General features: G+C 45.6%; 1 protein-coding gene across 1 annotated transcript in view; it reads left to right on the top strand.

Moving 5' to 3' along the window:
- Window positions 1-3,925: 3,925 nt before the first annotated feature.
- The window catches only part of PHC2 (polyhomeotic homolog 2), a 136,803-nt gene continuing 133,987 nt past the window's right edge, over window positions 3,926-6,741 (top strand). Inside the window, exon 1 of the mRNA XM_004371972.2 lies at window positions 3,926-4,158. The gene's annotated coding sequence lies outside the window, so the exon portion shown is untranslated. The remainder of the gene's footprint in view (window positions 4,159-6,741) is intronic.

Here is a 6,741-nt window from a genome sequence, read left to right on the forward strand (position 1 = left end):
CCTGGAAAGACAGGATTGGTATTTGCTTCCAAAAGGTCATAGCCTTGAAAGCCCTATGGAGCAGCTCTACTCTGCACATGTGGGGTCACCATGAGTTGGATTTGACTCAACGGCAACTAACAACAACACGGTGGATTATTAGCATGGACTTTGGAATCAGACCGTTCTGGGTTTGAATCCTGGCTCTGCTGCTGACTTCCTTTGTGATCCTGGATAAATTACTTAATCTTAGCTTTATCATGAGGTTTAAACAAAATTATGTATCTAGCGTAGGGCCAGGGAAAGTGCTCAATAATTAGTTACTTTCATTATTCGAGAGAAAAATGTCCACTTAAAACAGCTCAGTAAAAGAGTAAGGTGATTATGATCAAGCAAGATCACTGTCTGGCTCAGACCCTTATCAACTCTTGCCAGGAACTATCTGATTGAAGCCTCAGAACAACTCCAGGAGGAAGTTAATCTCGTTTTACAAATAAGTTCACACAGCAAGCAATGTGGCAGAGGCAGGATTCAAACTACAGCTTCTAAGCACATGTTTTTCTTATTCCTGGGCAAAGTTTATTTGCAAGACATAGATAGCTGGGGGGCAACAATAAGGTAGAGAGAGGGCCTAGGGCACTTGTTTTAAGACTGTGATTGCCTCTATAGAAAGTATATTGTTTGTACTGGACTTGGATGCTTACGTTGTTTAATTATTGCATACCTTTCTAGTGCTTACTAGAAACTGTTCTAAGCACTTTACATTAGTAACTTATTTAATCCTCAAAGCCTATGAAGTGGGTACTGTTACTATTCCCATTTTAGAGGTGTGGAAACAGGCACAGAGGAGTTAAGCAACTTTTCAAAGGTCACACAGGTAGTAAGTAGTGGAAGCAAGATTCACACCCCGTACTTCCGCTCCGGAGACAATACTTATGACCACTGCTCTATACTGCAGCACCCTTTTGAAAGTAGTGGGGGTTGGCTGTTGAAGTGTGCAGCTGGAGGGGGCAGAGGGAGAGGGTTAACCACCCTTTCATTCCATTGCTGCAATAAGACCAGGAGTAATTTGACCCTATAGGGTGAATGGCAGGATGAAGTGGGGGCTGTTTAGCCCTGGGATTCTCTGAGTCAACAGCTTCTCATTTCTGGCCCACTTCCTGAAAACTTTTTGCTCTTCAGCTTTGGAAACCCTTTGAGCACAAAGAACTCATTTCCTGTCACCAGGAAGGAGGGGAAGAGTTCCTGATGACAGCTCATCTCCCTGATTAAGGCGCTCATAAAAGTGTTTCAAGGAGCCTGACTTATGGCTCCGCTGTTTGTCAAGATCCCCTTCTGCAAGGAGTCACTAAGGTAATTTGGTGCTAGGAGATGTGCAGGAAAAACCAGCTCCTTTGAGTTCGGGAATTATTTATGATCCCAAGAAGAGAGAATGTCATTTGGAGAGATAACAAGCCTTCACTAGCACAACTGGCTGTTTAATATGCCACGAGGGATGGGAGGCAGCTTGAGAATTCCAAAGCCAGCTGGGAAACCTTGAGAGATTCTGCACACATTGGTTGTCTGTTCCTCGAAAAGCTCCTGGGACAATAGCAGAAATGACAATAGCTAACAATTATGGAAGGTTTACCTCTAGGCTGGGGCCTGTGCTAAATGCTTTATATACAATAATTCACTTTATTCTCACAACATTCCTGTCCTATTTTACAAATGAGGAAAATGAGGAACAGAGAGGTTAAATAACTTGTCCAAGGTCACACAGCTAGTATGTGGCCAAGTCAAGATTTTAACCCAGGTAGGTCTACCTCTGAGTTTGTCCTCTTAAAACACCAAACTGTCACAGTTTTGGAGGGAACTAGGTTTAAGTCAGCCCAATAAGGTTAAATTTACATACATTCAAAATTATCTTTAATAATTTCTTAAATTTGGGGTGTACAGCTCTGTCCAGCAATTCATATATACACTAAAGGTAGAGAACCACTGAGCTACACTAAAGGAAGGAGCAGAAGGAAAGTCTATATGCAGATGTTTGTGCTTTTAAACTATTCTGCCTTTAGGTTAACCATCAGATCCCTAGAGTTAAAAATAGAGAGACAAAGAATCTGGAGTGTTGCTATTTGCCTGCAGGAGTGACTCTATTCTCTTTTAATATTTAGCCTCTGTGACCTTAACAAACACATGTCACATGTCATGAGATATATATGCTATAGGATTAAGAGATAACATAGTTAATCTTAGGAGGAGAGGAGAGGAGAGGAAGTTCTATAAGAGAAAGGGTTCTAAAGCCCAAGCCTAAATTAAATGAACCTGGTACAATGAGTCTCCATGAGACTAGTTTTGGAGCCAGGTAAACCTGTATTTGAACCCTCAATCTAGTATTTACTAGCTGTGTAACCTGGGCAATTTGCTTATTTTCCCAAAGCCTCGGTTCCTTAATCTGTAAAATGATCATAGCAATATCTATTGTATTAAGAAGACTGAATTCAGGGCTTATAAAGTAGTGAGCTTGAGTATAAATCATAGTAATTAAGTACTAGCGCTTAATAGCTGTTTAACCTGAAGCAGGTCACATAGCCTCTCTTTTCCTCATCTGTAATATGGGCATAACCTTGTTCTGCCTAGTAACCTCAAAGGTCATTGTAAGACAACTGTAAAGCACTGTACAAACTATGTATAAGGATTTTACTATATACTTAGTATACCCAGAATTGTGAAGAGATGCTGAGGGACCTCTGATGGAGAGTCCTGGGCCTGAAGTCAGAAATGGCTTCTGTGGCTACGTGACCTTTGGGCGAGTGACCTAGCCTCTCTGAGTCTCCGTTTTTCCTTCAACAAGTGGGGTTAATAATAATACAGACATCACTGGGTTGCCTCGAGAATCACATTCTGCAGAAAAGTGTTAGGCACGTGATCAACGCTCAATAAATATTTGCAGAATCTGAATCTGGCTGGACCAAGCCAAATTCTGCCCCTCTCCACTGGCGGCGTGGGAACAGTAGGCGGTGCCTTCACGCGGAGCAGGTAGGGTAGATGTTCCCGCGGGGCCACTCAGCTCCTGTGCCTCTTCACTCCCCCGCCCTCCCGGCCGTTGCCATGGCCACCAGTTCAGGCCGGGAGCAGTACTGAGGCGTGTTCAAGCCAATCCCCGCCTTTTCATAGTGGCCATTGGCTGGGGTGATCACGTGGTTCGCTCTGGCATGCTAATTTATGGTAATTGATCCCACGCCCCTCCTCCTCGGGCCGTGTCGGAGTAGCCAGCAGGGTGCGCGGCGCGGAGCCGAGGGGGCGGGCTGAGGGGCGGCCCCCGGGAGAGAGCGGCCAGGTGGAGGAGGAGCGCGAAAGCGACCGCAGGTAACGGGCGGGCGCGTGCGCGCTGAGGCCGGCTCGCGGCAGGAGGGCAGCGCGCAGGGGACTCCGGCGGCAGCGTTGCTGGCTTAACCCTTTGGGCACCCAGCTGTCACGGCCGGGTCGGGGCGCGGCGGCCGGGCTGGGCCGCGCGGGGCGGGGTATTGCCGTGGGCACCGGCAGGCAGGCGGCGGGCGGGCTGACCCTGGATCCGCGACTTGGGGCCCGCGCGGGGACGAGCAGTCCACGCCAGCGCAGCGACTGGCCGCGACGCGCCGGGGCCTGGACCCAGCTGCCTCGAGGGGTGCGGAGGAGCTGTGCGGCCGGGGATTTGCGGGAGGCTACAGGGGACCGGCTGAAGGACGGACACTCGCGCGGTTTTCTCGGGGTCCAAGCCCCACCCCGCGTGGAGGCCCGCGCCTCAGCAGCTAGTAGCCTTGAGGGGCCTGCTACTCCTCTGCGCGCTCGGCGGAGTGCGGGGAACCCGGGGGTGGGGCCTGATCTCGGCGCCCCCACCTCAGCCGCTGCCTGACAGACCAGCGCCGCCGCTTTTGACCTGGAGTCAAGCTGGGGCCCCCAGTCGGACGAAGGCGAGATTGGTGCCTGGGGAGCGCCAGCAAAGGGAGTTGGGGATTGCCGGTGCTGGGAGGAGAGGGCGATCCGCTAAAGGAAAAGCAGGCCCCAAGATTTGCTAGGTTTGGGATGGAGGGATGCCTAAGAGAGGCAGTAGCCCCTTGTTTTCTGTGCTGGGTGATGACCTGACACCCATGGAAAAAGGTCAGTGTTGGACACCTGGATCTGGTCTGTCATGTACAGAAGAAGCGGCTCTTTCGCGTGAGTTCTCAGCAAATGTTTTATCAGGCAGGGTTTAAATTCATCTTCTTTCCCCGCCCCCTCCTAGGTCTGCTACCGGAGTGTCTTTTTAAATTATTCCGTCTCCCTCCCCATCCACTAAGACTGAGGGATGATTTTAGTTTTACAGTGTAATTTAGCTTTCACTACAATAGTAGGATGGCAGATGTGCCACTAAGATGTGCCCTGGGAGTTTCTTGGAAATGGGGGGGGGGAGGGGGTTGGGAATTGTTTTCTATCACCAGTAGGGATGAAAAACTGGCTAATGTGCCAGTAATATCAATAGAATTTCGTTTTTGAGTCTAAAGCCATTTCTTTTAAATCAGCAAACAACATGGTTGCACAAGAAAAGTACAAGGAACCAATCTGATTTTTGCAAATGAAGTGCAAATTGCAGTTCCATGTTGCTCTTGATGTCCGTTATCACACAACAACAAACACTTGCTATATGTCAGGCACTCTGCCATGTCTTGGGGATGCAAAAATGAATAAGATAATTAGTCCTTGTCCTCAAAGAAGTAGTGGGAGAGACAGAAATAAAATTGCCAGTAAAGGTGATAACAGCTGTAATAGATGCGTACATAAAGAGCTGTGAAAGCATAGAGGAGGAAACAATCAGCTATCTGAGAGAGCTGGGGAAGGCTTTCCAGAGAAGAACACGTTTAAGCAAGATCGTGAAGGATGAGTAGGAGTTTGCCTTGCAGAGAAGATTGAGAAGGACAAGAAGGGCAGCCAAAGCAGAGGAAACAGTAAATGAAGTGACTTACAGTACGGTGTGTCTAGGGAATGGCTTAAAGTCTGTTGCTCCAATAATAGCAATTGGGAAATCATTAAATTTAACTAATACAGTCTTTACTTGGTGTAACTTACTTTTCTGAGAAGTAAAATTTTACCATTACGGTTGGGAATAACAAGATTTTAAATGACTCAAAATTTTAATAGTTCTTGCTTTAACACAGAACCTTGTTTTTATTTTTTTTCCTCTGTTGGATTTTAATATGTAAAGATTGTTGTAGAGTAGTTTTCTCGCTTTTCTATGGCATTTTCTTCTTTCTGAGTTCTGAAACTCAACAGTACCACTCATCTTGGTATTTCAGAAATGGGGATCTATACTGATTATCTACCTTTCCTCCTCCAGATAGCAAATGCCATCAGGTACAGAAGGTTGCTGTATTTTGCTGATGGTTATAGAGAGAAGAAAAATGCTTGAGGAACAAATACTTTTTCTAGGTGCACATTTTGTTACAGCACATGGATCTGGTGTTTAAATGACTCTTAGCTAGAAAAATGTTTTAAGAAGTTAGTTAATTCTTCTGGCTCCTTGCCCCTAGCAGCCTGTACATCTGAAATCATCTCCTGCCATGGAGTAACTTTGATGATAACAATAATACCCTTATTATTAAATTTCTTTTTTTTTCATTCATCTGCATAGGTCAATTAGTAGTAGAAAGAACATGTGATGTGTTTATGAACCCCCTAACCCAGAGTAATGAAAGTGTTCTATTGAATTAGTTGCTTTTATCTATTGCCTTAATTTATAAGTCTTCGCACTTCCATAACTGATTTCTTTAATTAAAAGTTTCATATTACAACCATGGCTTTTTACTTTCCTAATAATGTAACTTTCTAAAGGTAACCTAGAATCTCTAGGTCACACCACAATTTCCCGTTATTGTTCTTCTCCCCACTGTTTCCTCTTATCAGTCTTTCTGAACCTCACCCCTGGTCTTTGTTACCCATACCTTTTCAAGTAAGGTTTTGTCACACATATCTTTTCAAGTAAGGGTCGAACATATAGAGGTGAGAAAGGGGTCATTTATAGTAGCTCCAGGGGAGAGGGTCCTAAAAACTGGGCATAATGCTTGCCAAGGGCAGCTAGAGGCAGCATCATGGAAGGACAAATCCAAACCATACAAAAGGAGGAAAATATGGGTCATAGCCAGAGAAGGAATGCTAAAGGTCAAATTTGTGAAGGTCAAATCTATGAGACCCTGGGAAATTAGTAATAAGATCAGAAGCTGGAAGGATCTGGAGCAAGAGAGGATTTGGACTGTAATATGGGTCAGGGCAAGCAGTTCAGGACTGAGGCCATGGATCATGCAAAAATGATAGAGCCCATCATTTATGTGATGCTGGCTTCAAGCAGTTTTGCAGAAAAAGTGCCATCTCCTCAGTAGGCTATTTCCAGTGCTACCTTCTTTCTTTCTTTCTTTTTGTTTATTGTTGTACTTTAAATGAAGTTTACATTTCCAGTTAGTCTCCCATACAAAAATTTATACATGCACTGTTATGTGACCCTAATTGCTCTGCCCATACTGTGACAGCACACTCGTCCTTTCCACCCCTGATTCCCCATGTCCATTCAACCAGCTCCTAACCCTCTCTGCCTTCCCATCTCACCTCCAGACAGAAGCTGCTTGTTTAAGTCTCTTGTACGTACTTGAGCTAAGAGGCAGACTCCTCACAAGTATCACTTTATGTCCCACAGTCCAGTCCAATCCCTGTCTGAAGAGTTGGCCTCGGAAATTGTTTTAGTTCTGGGCTGATAGAGAATCCGGGGGCCAT

This window comes from Trichechus manatus, unplaced genomic scaffold, assembly GCF_000243295.1.
Source record: "Trichechus manatus latirostris isolate Lorelei unplaced genomic scaffold, TriManLat1.0 scaffold00015, whole genome shotgun sequence".
Classification (NCBI taxonomy): domain Eukaryota; kingdom Metazoa; phylum Chordata; class Mammalia; order Sirenia; family Trichechidae; genus Trichechus; species Trichechus manatus.